General features: G+C 40.0%; 1 long non-coding RNA gene across 1 annotated transcript in view; it reads left to right on the top strand.

Moving 5' to 3' along the window:
* The window catches only part of LOC118901310, a 104,896-nt gene that overhangs the window by 66,515 nt on the left and 21,270 nt on the right, over positions 1–17,111 (top strand). The window contains exon 2 of the long non-coding RNA XR_005021328.1: positions 9,780–9,872. This is a non-coding gene — a long non-coding RNA (uncharacterized LOC118901310). The remainder of the gene's footprint in view (positions 1–9,779; positions 9,873–17,111) is intronic.

Below are 17,111 nucleotides of genomic sequence, written 5' to 3'. Positions count from 1 at the left end.
TTGTCTCTGACTGTTTGTCATCAGCACACCAGAAAGCCGAACTGTCTTGTCTGTCATTGCTGGGAAGCCAATGGAGCGGAAATGAGCAGGGCTGATCACCGTTAGTGGAAGGATTCAACGTTCCTAGTAGGAGACAGACTACTTAAGAAATGATTCAAGGGCTTTTCACTCCAAAAAAAAAAAAAAAGGATTCGTGGCTGTTGACTTCTGACTCTAAAGTTCATTTTGGCTACAGGGAAGTCAAAGCCTAAAGCCAACGTGGTGAACCCTGAGAAAAAAATTATACAATAGTTCTATCATGACTATATTCCAAGTGCCATAATTAGAAACCTCTGAAAGCCTCTCTCTCTCTCCAGCTATGAATTTAAAAAATATGATGGATTTATTCTGCTTGAAAATAACAGTCTTAAAGGTAAAAGACCCTTAGGAAATCCTGGAACAGGAAATTATCCAACCTCTACAAGGCAATTAGCTGTCCATCAAAATATATTTTTTTTTACTTTTCATTAAAAAAACTTGATTGTTTACATGACTGCATTGAATTTTTATGAAGCCCATAATAGAAGCTTACTGACTCATCGACAGAGCTTGAATTGATTCAGAAAATGCTGTGATAAAAATCTCAGCTTGGTATTTTTGGCTTCCTTATAGAGGAGAGGATTTCAGCAGTTCTTTAAAACAAATCCTAAAAATACAGTCCATCACTCGAGAGTTTGGGTTTTGTTTTTAGCCATCCTGTATCTAGGTTTTCTTCTGTGGTTCATCATATCATGGCATTCTTTGTTCTACCTTGAAATAACTGGCAACAATGCAGATCACAACTGCAAAATTCATTTAACAGATACCGTGGAGCAAATGAATCATGGGACTATTGGGAGATGGATTTTTAACTTGTTACTGAAGCACAAAACAAGACTTGTGTCTAAGCCAGCAGCCTTTTTTTTTTTTTCAGAGCAGACATGAAATGTGTTCTCTCTTATTGGCAATGAGCCACAGAGGTTGGGGGAACTGGTCACCTGAAGTCTTGTTTGGAGTTCATTAAGGCAGTTGAATTCAATTCCACAGCATTTGCAGCGCTAACTCATGGGAGGAGGCGTGTGTGCTAAGGGCTGGGGAAGGCACAGCGATGCTGAGACACCAGCACACGCCCTCAGAACTCAGAAGCCTGGCATCCCCAGCAGCACCATTACACAATCTTTTTCTAATTGGCTTCAGTGATCCTAAGAAATTCACTAAGCAATGAACTACCTCAAAAACCAAAACAAGTCTAAACAGCCTATTTCCTGGAATTTCTGGAACCTACACATTCTAGATCAAAACTGGGAAAGGAGAAGTCAAGTAGTCAATGCACCACTCACTTTGGAAACCCTTTTCTCACACATCAGTTTTTATAGCTATGTGGTTTTTATGCCAATGTATTTTCCCTCTGATAATTGACTAAGCTTTGTTAAACTTATTTAGATTTATTTAGACTGAGTTAATTGCATTTTTTAACCTAAGCATTCCAATTTTTAATTAGAACATTGAAGTGTTCATTTTTAATTCTATCTCACTCCTGTCATTTTTTCAAAGCCTAATAACAGTAGCTAACATTTATTGCACTTGCTCTGATCCCGGAACTGTAAGAAGCACTCTAATACACTACCTCACCTAATCCTCACTATACCCCTATGAGGTAGATATGATTACTGTCTCACTTTGACAGATGGTAAAATAGAGGTTTAGTTAATTAAGTAACTTGCTCAAAATGGTACCACCACCGAGCAGCCACAATGGATTTGAACATTGGTTTATTTCTTTCCTCCTCAACTCACTCCTTCCACATTATCCATCTATTTCATTCTCCATCCTTTCAGGCTTCAGATTTATTTGCTTCCTTTACACCTTTTTCTCCACATGAACCAACCAGCAGAGCCCTTCCTTGGATTTTGTGAGTCACAAGCTTCTGCCCAACTCTGAAGTCTCCAGACCATAAACCATCATTGTCTACATTAGTGGTTCTCAACCAGGGGTGATGTTGCTACCCTGGGGATGTTTGGCAGTGTCTGGAGACATTTCTGGTTGTCACAGCCAGGGGTGGGGAGGTGCTACTGTCATCTAGTTGGTGGAGGCCAGGAATGCTGCCGAATATCCTAACAATGCACAAGACAGGCCCCCACAGCAAAGAATTCTCCAGTCCAAAATGTCAGTAGTGCTAAGGTCGAGAAATCCTGATCTACATGATACACGCAGTGTTTACAGTAGACTCTCTTCTGTTGTGAATTATATGTTTTTGACATCCCATTTCACTAACTAGGTTACCCATTGGAGCTAATACAATGCTTCCATATCCCCAGTGGCCTAGAACAATGCCTTGTCCAAAATAAGGACTTAATAAATATATCAGTACTGATGAGTCACTCATCTCTTCATTCACTCACTTCCATCACTGTTTATTGGATATCTGAGAGTAAATGTGAGAAATATAGACATGCCTTCCCTTCAAGAAGCTTATAGTCTAGAGGGGAACTCACACCATAGAACAAGTGCTGCATGCTGGGGTGGAAGACGTTTGGGGGCCAGGGAAGGCACAGCAGGAGCAAATAACCAGAGAGGATAGGGTGGTGAAAGAGGCTTCCTGGAGGAAGTGACAATTAAACACACACCTGAAGGATGAGTAGGAGTTAAACCAGTGAAGAAGAGAATGATCTAGGCAGGGGAAATAGCATGTACAAAGGCCGAGAGATGAGAAAGCAACACAAGAATGAGGTGGGTGCTCAGGCTGCAGGGGGCAAGTAAAAAAAAAAGAAGGACCTCAAAGCCATGTACAAATGTTTGAATTTTATGTCAAGGATAATAGGAAGTCATTGAAAGGCTTTAAGCAAAAGAATGACAGGATCTATTTTGTTTTTAAAAAACCACTCTGGTTCCACATTATATGTCATCAGGGCAATGCAAATTAAAATAATAATGAGATACCACTATGCATCTACTATATGGCCAAGATCTAAAATACTAACGACACCAAACGCTGGCAGGGATGTGGAGCAACAGGAACTTTCATTCCTTGCTGGTGGGAATACAAAATGGTACAGCCACTTTAGAAGGTGCTTGGCAGTTTCTTACAAAACTAAACATACGCTTACCATATGATCTAGCAGTAGCCCTTCTTGGTATTTTCCCAAAAGAGCTATAAACTTAGGTCCATACATAAACATCCGCATAGATATTTGTAGTGCTTTGTTCATAATTGCCAAAACCTGAAAGCAACCAAAGGTCCTTCCAAAGGTGAATGGATAAATAAACTGTAATATATCTGGACAATGGAATATTATTCAGTGCTGAAAAGAAATGAGCTATCAAGCCATGAAAAGAAGTGAAGGAAACTTAAATGCATATTACTAAGTGAAAGAAGCCAATATGAAAAGGCTACATATGGTATGATAGAATTATGACACTCTGAAAAAGGCAAAACTATGGAGACAGTAAAAAGATTAGTAATTGACATGCGTTGGGGGTAGGGGGATGGATAAATAGGTGGAGAACTGAGGATTTCTAGGGCAGAGAAACCAGTCTGTATGCTACTATTACGGTGAATACATGTCACTATACATTTGTCCAACCCCATAGAATGTACAACACCAAAAGTGAACACTAATGTAAACTATGGACTTTAAGTGATAATGATGTGTCATGTCAATGTAGGTTCATCAGTTGTAACTGATGTACCATTCTCATGGAGGGTTTTGGTAATGGGGGAAGTACACATGTGTGGAGTCAGAGGGTATATGGGAAATCTCTGTACCTTCTACTCAATCTTGCTGTGAACCTAAAACTACTCTAAACAAATTCTATTTAAAAAAAAAAAAAAAGAAGAATGACTCTGGATGCTGTGCATAGAGATGGGCTGAGAGGTTAATAGGTTAATAGTTATGACAATCACAGGGAGGAATTTCTTTGGGGCAACAAAGTGCCCCTACAACTTGATGTTAAAGTTTTGAAAAGTGTGAGGGATGACTGAGGAGTCCTCTAAATCCTAATCAAGGAAGGTGATTGCAATACACAAAAGTTGAAATCTTTTCAATTGTATTACACCCAGTCTGAAGAAAGACCACATTACTACAAGGGCATGTCAGCCTGGGGGATAAAACAGTAGGTGCAAAAAGAGTGAGCATTTAGCAGTGTGTCTTCAGCACCAGCATGCAGACTTGGACATGCAGCTCAACGGTATAAATGAGTATATTAGTCTATAATAACTCGATGACACTAGCTGTTAATTTCATCCTGCCTAGCAGACATTCAATAAATATTTGTTTGAAGTGAAATGGATTAAATTGGATTCCATGCTCACCAAACAACTTTCTGATCTGATCACAATTTGGCTTTCTGTGAATCTTTTCTATGAGCATAAAATGTACTAATGAGCTGACACAAACTTTCTAGTCTGGTTTACATTTCTACTTTTGCCATAAATGATTAAGTTGGCATTATGATTGATGTATCTATCTCCTTTGTGTTTGGTCAGTATAGTGGACACTTGGGGTGGTTTATCCAGCATCCGTCTCCCCTTCGCCCTTCAATCAGTAAAGCTTTTTTCCACTTAGTTACCTATCCCTCCATCATGTAGTGCAAATGCTTCTGGGCTAACTGACCCCACCTCCAGCTGAAGTGGGCCCTATCTTAAGTCAATCATCACACTTAACTGGGGCCACAGTGATTAGTTCAAATGTTGGGACATGACCTAAACCAGTCTAAGTGAAATTCAAGAGTCTTTCTTATAAAACTGGGACAGAGATGATCTCCTTCCTGATGATAAAGAAGGAAGCATGTAGCTCCTGGACACGGCTGGGAGCCAGTTTGCTAATGTGATGGTTAAGTTTATGTGTCAATGTGGTAAGGCTATGGTGCCCAGTTGTTTGGTCAAACACCAGTCTAGATGTTGCTGTGAAGGTATTTTTTAGATGTGTTTAGCATTTAAATCAGTAGACTTTGAGTGAAGCAGATTATCCTCCAAAGGTGGGTAGGCTCATCCAATTAGTTCAAGGCCTTAAGAAAAAAGACTGAGGTACCCCCCCAAAAAGAAGGAATTCTGCCTCCAGACTGCCTTTGGACATAAGACTGCAACATCAGTTCTTACCTGGGTCTCCAGCCTGTCAGCCTATCCTGCAGATTTTGGACTTGCCAATCCCTACAAAGCCATAAAATAAATTCTCTTGACAGGTAGGTAGGTAGGTAGATAGATAGATAGATAGATAGATAGATAGATAGATAGATAGATAGATAGGAATATCTCCCATTGATTCTTTTTCTGTCGGGAACCCTAACTAGTACAGCTACCATCAGGGAACAAAGCAGACATACAGAAGAGAGAAGAGCCAAGACAATTAAAAGGGACATAAGCCAGAGCCTGGATCAAACCCAGTCTGAAGCCCACATGTAACAGGATGATTTCAGCTGCAAGTAACAGAAAACCCAACCTCCTTAAACAATATGGAAATGTATGATTTACAAAGTAGAATTCCAATGGTAGAACAGACTTCTGGCCCGGCAGGTCAGTGATGTCATCAAGGAACCAGGTTCTTTTCTTTTCTCTGCTCCACTCTCCACAGTGCCTCATCCCAAATATGATACCCTCGTAAGTACTGGCTAACATTGATAACAATCAGAGCTACCCACTTCCTCCTTCTCATCCAGTGGAAGCGATTAGATTTCCATGATTCTGTCTCTCAAAAGTGAAGATGCTTCTTCCTTCACATCACATTAGTCCAGATTGGCATAGGTTTGCCCATAGCTGAACCAATCATTGTCAAGGGGTCAGGAAGAGGGAGGATTATCCTGATTGGTTTAAATTAATCAAGACCAACCCTCAGGGTCTTGTTAGTGCCTCAACTTACACTGCTGCTACGCAATGAGGAGAGATGGAATGAACGTTAGGCTAGCGACAATCATGTCTACTGCAGAGCCCAATTGCTGTATTTTCTGATATATGAGCTAACAAATTGCCTGTTCAAGGCATTTTTAATTGTATTTTTAGTGATTTACTACCAAAGTTACCTTAACTGTTATAGCAGGCATTGAACTCTTCCTACAAGGCCCTGATGGCCTCTGAGCATCCTGACAAATCAAACTTCTGGGCCTTCAAGATTGAAGACTAGGCCCTAATCTTGGTCAGCTCCCTGGGCAGTACCACTCTGAGGCCCTTGTTTCTCTAGTCCACGTGTCCTGCAGTACCTGCACCCTCCCATAGCTCATCCCACACCTAAAACTCCCTGGGTCTGTCCCTCACCCATTCATTAGCATCCTCTGAGTGCTAGACTCCGTAACTAACCACGACGGGGCATCCCTTTCTCCCTGACCCCTGACCATCTCTCGTGTCCTATGCACAAGTCATCAGTTCAGGATTTTACCCACTGCCTGCTTCCCTTGGTGCTATTACTTGGTTCCCAGAGGAAAAAATTAATATTATCTGTTACCTTACTTCAAACTGGGTGAGATGCTTTCTAATTTAAGCCTTATAATAACCTTAAGGAAATGGTATTAAAATCTTTATTTCACAAATGAGAGAACTGTGTCCCAGGAAGATTATATAACTTGACCAGAGACATGCTGCTAGGAAGGGATAACAAACCCTAGTTGGTCTCCTCCCAAGCCTGCACTTTCTCTACCACACCATGGAAGATCACACTGCTCTCATCTGTGACTGAATTTTTTTACCCAATTTGGGTGTGACCCTTGCTGGTGCTTGACAGTCCTTCTGGTTCATCTTTGATGGAGTCCCTATCACACCATTCATAGCTGTTATTCAAGACCATCCTTCATTCCTCATGACCCTAATTGCCATGTTTCCTGCCCATGGAGTGTGGGGGAACCTCTACCTCACAGAGAAATTTGAGCTCATCTGACCTAAGCCCCTTTATGTACCCATGTCTTCAACTCAACCCATCACATCTTTCCTCCTAATCTTATCCACAGTCTCAGAAGTCGAGATCCATCTTCCCTGTAATGCTGTCTTACTCATTCTTTGAATCCCCTTCCCACTTCCTGCAATGAGCCCCTCTTTATCTACCATCTTTAATTCTTGTTCACTGGCCCTTTCCATTACACCTTGAAATATTCTAAAAAGCTAACAAGGTACTGATTGACCCTCCTGGACCCTTCGAGTTCTCATCAGTTCTCTTCTCTGATTTTTGCTGCAGAACTCTCTCTACCCATTCCTGTATTTATCCCTCAGTATTTGATTTATTTTAAATCTTCCACCCTACCCTACTATTAACATCCCCCACACAAAAAGACTCTCAAGGAAGTTAAAAGGACCTCCTTCTTCTCAAACCATTGAGTCTTTTCAGTACTTCATCTTCCTTAACTGTCTGCAGCATTTGACACTACAATCCACCCACTCCTGGAAATTTGGCCTCAGATTGATTTTCTTTTTTTTTTTTTGATTTTTTTTAAAACATCTTTATTAGAGTATAATTGCTTTACAATGGTGTGTTAGTTTCTGCTTTATAACAAAGTGAATCAGTTATACATATACATATGTCCCCATATCTCTTCCCTCTTGCGTCTCCCTCCCTCCCACCCTCCCTCAAATTGATTTTTGTGACCAGTGTTTTTCTTCATCTCTCTTACTACTCCTTGCCTCCTCTCTTGTCAGGCCCGTTTCCTCCTCACCCTCTCCTCTCTGACCACCTGATCCACTCCCTGTCACTCCCTCCATGGGAAAATGCATCTGTTGTTAGTTTCCAATCTCACATCTTTGTTGGTTCCTAAAAGTGCATCTCCGACCTTTAATTTTAGCTACCTCCAGTAAGGCCTACCTATCTGCCCCCAACTCATGTACAACTCAGTGCATCCAAGTGTAATTTACTGTTTCATTTTCCAGAACTGCTTCTCCTTCCAACTACTGCATTTCTTGACGATGTGTGGATGCCCAGGCCAAAAATCTCAGAATCATCTTTAATTTTTGCTTTTCTTCTCTCCTCCCTATTTATTCAGTCACCACAGCCCTATTTTTTCCCTTTAAAACTTAACAAAAATGTACCTTTTTCTCTTATAATTATTGTATTGCTAAGAAAGCTGTTTCTTCTTCCCCACCACCTCCCTGCCTCCAGTCTCCCTACTCCTTACCATTTCATTACCTAACAAGGTCCCCTAGTGCTGCTTTATGTCCTATTCAAGAACACACTGTAGTTCCCTCTTGTCCCCCATAGCAAGCCCAAGACTTGCAGCTGTTGTCAGGGGCTTCTCTGATGAGGTCCTACCGATCTCTTCTCCAGTTGGATCTGTCTTTCTGAATCTCACATCCCAAGATATCAATATAATCTGGCTCTGCAGTGGAAAGACTGCTTATTCTGTAAATGAGCTGTGCAGGGCTAACCAAACAACTTTATTGCAAATGTTAAAGATTTATTGATTTTCCCAATTAGCAACTTGCATTTATTTGATTCCTTCTGTGTACCCAGATGCTGTGGGAAGCAGGAAGAAGTAGTAAACTGAGTCCTGTCCTTTAGCAATTCACCATCTAGTGGGAAAAAGAAAGATGAGCATTTACAAACAATAATCACTCCATCAAAAATAGTGGTTTTTAAAAACCCCACAGAACAAAAATTATCCATCACAAAGGTTATATATGCATATATTGCATACATTTTAAGAAAAATTCTAACATTACAGAAGTATGTAAAATAAATGTTGAGGCCCCTGCTGTTCCACTTTCCTAATTCTCATTTAGTAAGAGTAACATCTTAATAGATATCATAATATATATGTATATACACACACACATATATATATGTTCGATTACTTTAACAAAAGATAGCATTGTACTATATATATTATCCTGCAATATTTTCTCACTTGACAATAATGTCCTTCGATAATATACCTGATTCTTTTTTTCAGTGGCTGCATAGTATTCTTTTGAAATTAGCAGTTCCTTATAGTTAATCATCTATCTCTCCTATCTTCCTTTATCACAAAGAATGCTTCAACAAGCATTCTTTCACACAGTTTCAGTGGTATGCTGGTAAATGTTTTAACAGTTAGCTCTCTGAATTTAAAAAAAAAAAAACAAAACAAAGTAGCCCTGCTTTGTAACATCTGCCAATGTCCATGGTGTAAATACTCTTCACTATTGATGATTTCAAGCTACCAAAGTGACACCAGAAGGCAGAGTCAGAAAGAGAAGTGCATAGCAGCTCTAGCTAGCCAGTCGGGTCTGCTCCAGCATACCACGGTATATTTTATTATGCATATTCTTTTGAGTGTTTTACAACACAGGAAAACAAGATATTAAAAGGCAATTATCACCTTGCCAGACTGGGGAAACAGAACTACTTTATTAGCTATAATAAAGTTGAACCATGAATTAAATGCACTCCTTTTGGATTCCAAAGAAGGCCCTTTATCTGTTACCTTAAATAGATTCTGTTTAAAAGCCAAGGAAATTTCAAAGCATTCTTTTTTATTTTTCCACCTGAGAAATCACTTAAGGAAAGTAGAATGAATGTATGACTAAATATATTTTAAAGATTTAATAGGAATCCAATTAAATTCACCAGTTAGTATATTCAGGCACAAACACACATGATGAGAAAATGCTGACCTTTCCTGTTTGGGACACTCATATTAACCAGGCTGAATTACACACAGGTGCACAAAAGAACCACCTCAAACTGAGGCTGCATCCGAATCACCTGGAGGGCTTGTTAAACAATTGTTTGCTGGGCCCCGCCCACTCAGTTTCTGATTCCTTAGGCCTAGGGTGGAGTCAAGAGTTTGCATTTCTTTCACATTCCCAGGTGATACTGAAGCTGCAGCTCTCCTGGAGACCTTACTTGGAGAACTACCGCCCTATTGGAAGAAAAGCCTGGAGAATATTCTTCCCTACTCTGGTATTGTAGAAATTTCTATCAAATTTCTGTAGCTAGAGACTTTCTCCTGTTAAGCCACAGATAAATTTAGAAATATAGTAAGTTAAGTTCTTCTCAGTAATCAAAGCATTTGAGAACAGGCTTAATAGGGGAGTGGCACAAATTCCTCGTTACAGAGAGAAAAGCATGCTGAGATTGGTTTTCTGAAAGTGAAGGGCATGGTTAATGATTGCTGTTAGTGCTTATAGAAAGGTTAAACTTTCAAAGTTGTATCATTAGTTAAGGAGCTCAAACTTCTCATTCACAGACATCTGGGTATGAATACTGTCCCTGCCACTTAATTGACTATGTAACCTTGAACATTTATCTCTGTGCCTCAGTTTCCTCATCTGTAAAATGGAGGTCATCAGGGTAATAGTTACCTTATAGGGTTATTGAGAGGATGTGATAGGTACTGGACCAAACATATGGGAATCACTCAATGAGTACTGGCTGTATTATAAATTAGAACTTCAGTTCTTTATTAAGAAGAAAGCATTCTTTAGGCAAGTAAATTTGGGAAATACTGAGTTAAAGTAAATACATTTCTTTGTTGCCGGACTTCGAGGTACCTTTTATAGGCCAGGGCACACTGTGAATCCTCCAGAAAAGGATATAAATAGTGTTTCCAAGGGTTATTTAGCCACAGAACGTTTTGGGGTTTTTTTGCAAATAGCATTTTGAGCATAACAATTTTTATAATAATTTTTTACACTTACGGTAATAAACCAGTATTTCTTGACTTATATATACAACTGAAAGAAACTGGCATGTGGCCGCAGTATATCTACACCACAGAGGCCAGGATTGTATGGAGCAAAAAAAATCCTTGTTATCCATAAGAATTTTCTACAGCCCTTCTGAAGTGATAACATTTCCCCCATCTATTCCTTTATTCTTGCCTGCATTCAATATTTCCAACAAATATTTATCAAGTGCATCTAAGTAACAGGCACTGTAGGTACTGGAGATTGAATACTGAATGAAATACAAACAGCTCTTGACCTCGTGGAGTTTACCTTCTAAAAGACAGATAATACATAAATAAACAAATAAAAATATAGTATGTCAGATGGTGATAAGTACTATGAAAAAAATGAAGTGGAGGAAAGGGGAGAAGAAAATATGAAGGGTGGTGGGCCATTTAAGCAGAGACCTGCAGGAAATGAGGGAGCAAGCTATGGGGACATGAGAGGGGGAAAGTCCAGGAAGAGAGAAGTAAGTGCAAAGAAATATCCTAAGAGGGGAGCATGGCGGTGAAGCCCAGTGAGTGAGTGAGAGAAAGAGAAGCTAGAGGTGAGGCTGGAAGGGTTACAGGAGGTCACACAGGGAACACTGTACTAGCTATCTTTTGCTGCCTAATAAGTCACCCCAAACTGCTGGCCTAAAATGACAATGACTTGTTATTCCATCCCATAGTTTCTGTGTGTGAGGAATTTGGGGGTGACTCAGCTGGGCACTTCTGGCTTGGAGTTCCTCACGGGCTGGGCCTGGAGGATCCACTTCTAAGGTGGCTCAGCACACAGTCAGCAAGTTGGTGCTGGCTGTTACCTGGGATGCTGGGTTCCTCTCCATGTGGTCTCTCCATGGAGATGCTTAAGGAGGGTTCTGCACAGTGGCTGGCTTCCCTCAGAGAAAGCAATCAAAGAGAATGGGGCAAAATTGCAATGCCTTTTATGCACGTCACACACGGTTTTCTACATGGGGGAGGGGCATTATAAGGGCATGAAAATCAGGATATGAGGATCAATGACAGTCATCTGGGAGGCTGACTACCACACCATTTTAAGGTCTTTAGCTTTTAATTTGAGTGAGGTGGAGAGTGTGTGGAGGTTTGGGGCAGAAGAGAAATATGGTGTAACTTGTGTCTTAAAAGGATTGTTCTGAGTGCTATGTTGAGAATGGACTACGAGGGGATGGGTAGCAAGGATGGAAGCAGGTGGGAGTTGGGAGACAATCTCAGTAATGCAAGTGAGAGATGATGATGATTTGGACCCAGATGGTCATGATAAAGGTAGTGAGAAGTGGTCAGATTCTTCTGGATATACTTTGAAGTTAGATTCTACAGAATTCCTGAAAGATCAAATATGGGTTGTGAAAAAAGAAGTCAAATGTGACCCCAAGGCTTTTGACCTGATTGTGCATTTTTTGCCCTCTGCTACATCCTGGCACCAGGCCTATACCTTGCCATGGAAACTCATAGAATTAGGAGGGGGAGCTGCCAGGGCATTGGCAGAACATTACCCAAAGTCTGTCTCAATGACACTAATTCAATATCCCAGCATTTTGCACAGAAGGATGCAGATGTCATTTGAAATGAAATATAACAACCAAAATGGTTGCAAATCATTAAGAAACTTTAAGGCATTGTGGGTGTTCCAAAAACTATGGCTAGGCTAATTATAATCTCTCTGCCCCAACTCCCCTACCTAGTTGCTTCTAGATGACAAAAAAAGCTTTACTTTTAATATTAATATTTAAATATTACTCTACTTTCTTGTTTTAATTCTACATTAACAGAAAGATTCCTGGAATCTGTCAACAGTAGAACATGTCCAACCACTACACAATTTTAAATCATCTTTCCTTGCTTTATAATAAAGGCAATGTTTATTTAAAACTTTTAACTTTTCCAAGCATTAAAATGTTGCTCATTTGATGTCAGAATTTTTATGCTGAATATTCCAAATCACAGTGGATATCAGCACTCTGCATAACAGTGTTGGAGTTACAGATCATATTTGCGGCTTAATTGCCTGTGAATTGATCTGTTTTAAACTAAATATGTCTTCGCTTAGGTCCTGAGTTTTGGGGTCCTTGAAAATTTGCAAAGCAACCTTACTCAAGTCTTCTGAGACTCCATGTTTAGTTAACAGACCATGCCTTTGAAAGTGCTGTTATTCATTCATTTATTCACTTGTTCATTACATATTGATTTCACATTACGTTCAAGTCTTGTGCTCTGTGCTGGTGACTCAGATGTGGACAAATCCTTGACCTTAAGGAGCTAACACTGTACTGGAAAATACAGACGAAAAAATAGACAAGGTGCTACGGTAGAGTAAGGACAGGGCACTGTGGGAACACAAACAGGGCCCCTGCCCAGTCTTGAAGAATCAGAAGAGGGAGGTTATGAATAAGCCAAGTCCTCAGCACAGAGATGGGTACAAAGGTGCTCCAGGAAAGAGAGAACCTGGCACGAGAGTACATAGGAGACGTTCAGTGAACATAAAATACAGTGCCATGGGGAACCACACAAGCCAATTCAATAAGGTTGAAGCTTAAGGTAAATTGTGGAAAGTAAAAAGACATCTAGTGAGGTAAGCTGGTACCAGCCCAGGAAAAGCCTAAAATTTCAAGGACCCTATAGTTTATCCAGAAGCAATGAGGAATCACTGAACAGTTACAAGCAGGGCACCACTAGGAAAGTTAGTGTTTTGGAAAGATCACTTTGGCCACAGTTCAGAGCATGGACCTGAGGTCACTCCCTGCTGAAGCAATTGTTTGGCATCCCATTGCTCTTACAAAAAAGCCAGAATCCTTAATAGGGTTCACAAGTCCTCGCTCAATCAGGTCCATTTTTCCCAACTACTTTCAATACCCAATACCCAATATTTCCTTGGGTATTTCAATTCCAGTAACAGTGGGTTTTCTTCCACTTCTTCTGAGGGATCAAGCTCTTGTTTTCACTTGTTCTAGAACTCCAAAGGGGTTGTTTTCTCTGCCTAGGTAGGACTCATCCATTTCTGGCTAACTTATGCCTTTCATTCAGATTTCAGCCTAACCTTCACTTTCTCAAGGATGTGTTGCTTTACCTCCTTGACTAAATTAAACACCCCCCACCCCGCCACTACACACTGGACAGCCCCACTACACCCTGTACCTCTCCTCTCATTACACTTTACTGAACATGTTTATTCAACGCCAGTCTTTCCCACCAGATTGAACTTCTCCTTCCCACCTCTCTTATTAGTCATGGTACCCCAATCCCCTAGCATCATTCTGGCTTAGTGTATCACTCAATCATTGTATACTGAATAAATGAATGATGGCAAGAGACAGTTAGGAGGGGTGTGTGAACTAAGGAGGTAGAAAGAAAGGATGGATTTGAGTCTTAAGCGCTCCGAGTGACTGGACTTGGAAATTAACTGAAAACAAGGGGAAAGAGTTGGGCGAAAGGGCAGGCCCTCGTGTGTCTGGTCCTCCATTGCATTGCATGTGCATTGAGTTGTGCCTGGTCCCTAGTAGAACACCCAATAAATATACGTGTCGAATGAGGTTGGATGAGTGGAGGCCGCCGCTCAGGTTTCCAGATTGGTCTAGTGTGTACCTCCGTCCCCTGAGAGAGAGAAAACATGAGTCAATTGCTTGTACAGTCAGGGCTTCAAATAGCATTACTCAGCTGTTTGCTTTTGAAGAGACTATACAAGTATTCAAAATGACTTTCTCTCTATAGAAAGGAAAACAGAACATGAGTGTGTGTGAAATATTACTGAGCTGTATTCAACTTAGCGTTTATATTAGTATTCTAATTTAAATTTTAACCAGTTATTTCCACTAGAATTACTTCATCTGATTGATTTCAGTTTCTGGTAAAGACAAGCTATGATTTGGGGTGCACTGCTTCTGAACATTGCAGTTGAAAATTGCAAAAAAATTATTTCCTTTCTCTTAGAGGGGAAGGATTACAGAGATTCTTTGAAAACTTCTCTACCGTAACCAGTTGTGCATCTTTTAACTTCAAAAATGTAACACACAAGGTTTCCATTTGAGGTGATGAAAAAGTTCCGGAACTAGATAATGGTGATGGTTGCACAACATTGTAAATGTACTTAATGCCACTGAGTTGTTTACTTTAAAACTTACATAAATGTAAATTTACATTATGTGTCTTTTTACCACACACACAAAACATGTGTTTCCCAGAATCAAGAGTCTGACCACCTTATGCAACTTAGATATTGTAGAAATGTAAGATTCAGTCCACTTGTGAGATGCTTCTGAAAAGCACAGCAGCACAATGCTGTGGATATTTTTTCCAGAAAGAAGATTTGGAGCTCAGTGTCTGAGAAAGGAATGAAATCCAGGTTTTGTGTGACATGACTTTGAAAGTAAGAGAAAGACAGTCCAAGTAATAACAGAAAACAATTGTTCCCCAGCATATATAAGAAAAGGGCTGTCCTTGATTCTCTCCCTGTCTAATTCTGTTTGCTTCTCAAGAGTTGTTTTCTTAGAGAATGTGAACTCCCAATGCAATCCTGTGCTTAAGAAATCCAAGGATGTGGTCCTTACAGTAGTTTTCAGCTTTCTCACCAACAAGAACACATTTATTTATTGTTTTCCTTCAGGGATTGCACATTTGGAAAGATAATATCTATTAAACAATATCAAGCAAACTTCCCTTGTTAAATAAAATTAATTCATTTTCTATTTTCTACTTATCAGTAATATAATACATGTATACCTATCCTCCTGTGTCTCTGATTAGCAGGAGGGAGGCAGTGTTACCATAGTCAGTTGACAGAACTCCAGTAAAAGTAAAGAACTGACTTTCAGGCTTATCTGCCAGCCTTTTCATCTATAAATGCCTTTAGACATTTTAAAATACTGAAAATTCATTAGGTTCTTTAAAATACTGAAAAAATAGCTTGGGCTCCTCCATTGGTACCTTCCAGGATCTCTAATACGGAATCACAACTCGAATAATTAGTGTTTATATCAGTGTGTCTCAATGGAGAGGAGGCAACCACCTTAATCAGGCTTATCAAAATCACCTGAGGGACTTTTTCAAGCTACCAGTTTCCCTGAGCCCCTGCAGAGAAACTGGTACCCCCTCTGAGTAGGGGCAGGTGGATGGGGATGGTATTTTCTCGAGAATTACTATTGCTATAGTGAGATGCTCTTACCGATGACAGTATATTTTACTTTTCAAGTGTGTGAAGGCCAAGAATGGTAAGAGCCAAACACTGAGTTATATAGGCCTTCATGTGAGACTTTCACAGCAAAACAAGTTTCTAATGGCAAATCATTCTCATTGTCTGGACTGAACAACATGGGCCAAGAAAAAGTACAGAAAGTGCTCTAACAAATTCATGAGAAAAAATATTAAACTTCCAATAAAAAAAAAAAGAGTAACAATAATAGACAATTCATAAGAGGAGAAACTAAAGTTACTAGCAAAAATGGGGGGGAAAATGTTTTCACCTGACTAGGAACTGAAAAAGGTAAAAATGTAAGCTGCACTGCAGGCTTGATTTCTGCTTCCAACCAAGATGGAGTAACAATGACCAGATTTATCCTCACACCTGAAGTAACTGAAAAATGGACAAACTATAGGAAATAATGATTTGCAAGACAGTAGACATCAGTCAGTGAGGAGAGTGATTCCTGAGAGATGGAGAAAAATGAGGTGAGTCACATGATTGCCCCACCTTCTGCCTTGACAGAGTTTCCAGGCCATGGCCTCCCTGAGTTGAAAGATGGAGCAGAGAGTTCGGGAAGACTAAGGCATTTAGAATTTGCAGGATAGAGTCATGAGATGGGGAAAGCTGCACAGAGAGAGAACCCCAGAAATCTGTAGAAATAGGGTCTCCATGAAGTCTTTAGCTGAGGACCGATCAGCACGTGCATGTGAAGAAACCACCAGAGGCCAGAGAAAGAACCCCCTGGAAGGACTGAAGTAGACAGTGCCTGGGGCTCACACAGGACCTGTCCCACCAGCCAGACTGGAAAAACCTCATGATTCACAGGACATGGTGAAGTATTCAGGAGGGTTCTGCCTCACTATTAGGGATTCAGTCCTTGAATGAACACTGGTCTGGTCCCACCTAACAAATCTTAGGAGCAAGACCCAAAAGGATCAAACTATTTCCCAGAACAAACCCCAAGACCATTATGTGAATACAAAAATATTTACTAGTCAGCAAGGTAAGATTCATAATGTCTGGAATTCAATCAAAAAATTAAACAGACATGCAAAATATATATATAACATAATGGGATAAATTAATCACGCAGGTGATTAATCTAAGATAGATGGTAGAATTTGCAACTAAAGACAATAAAATAATCAATTATAACTATATTCCATACAATTCCATATAAGTAAAAGTAAAATAGTGACATAGAAGACATAAGAAAGATCTATATCAAACTTGAGAGATGAAAACTACAATGTGTGGGAATAAAAATACACTGGATGAGATGAACAGCAAGTTAAAC

This window comes from Balaenoptera musculus, chromosome 9 (assembly GCF_009873245.2).
Source record: "Balaenoptera musculus isolate JJ_BM4_2016_0621 chromosome 9, mBalMus1.pri.v3, whole genome shotgun sequence".
NCBI classification, from domain to species: Eukaryota; Metazoa; Chordata; class Mammalia; order Artiodactyla; family Balaenopteridae; genus Balaenoptera; species Balaenoptera musculus.
This window is presented reverse-complemented; position numbering and strand designations above follow the sequence as displayed.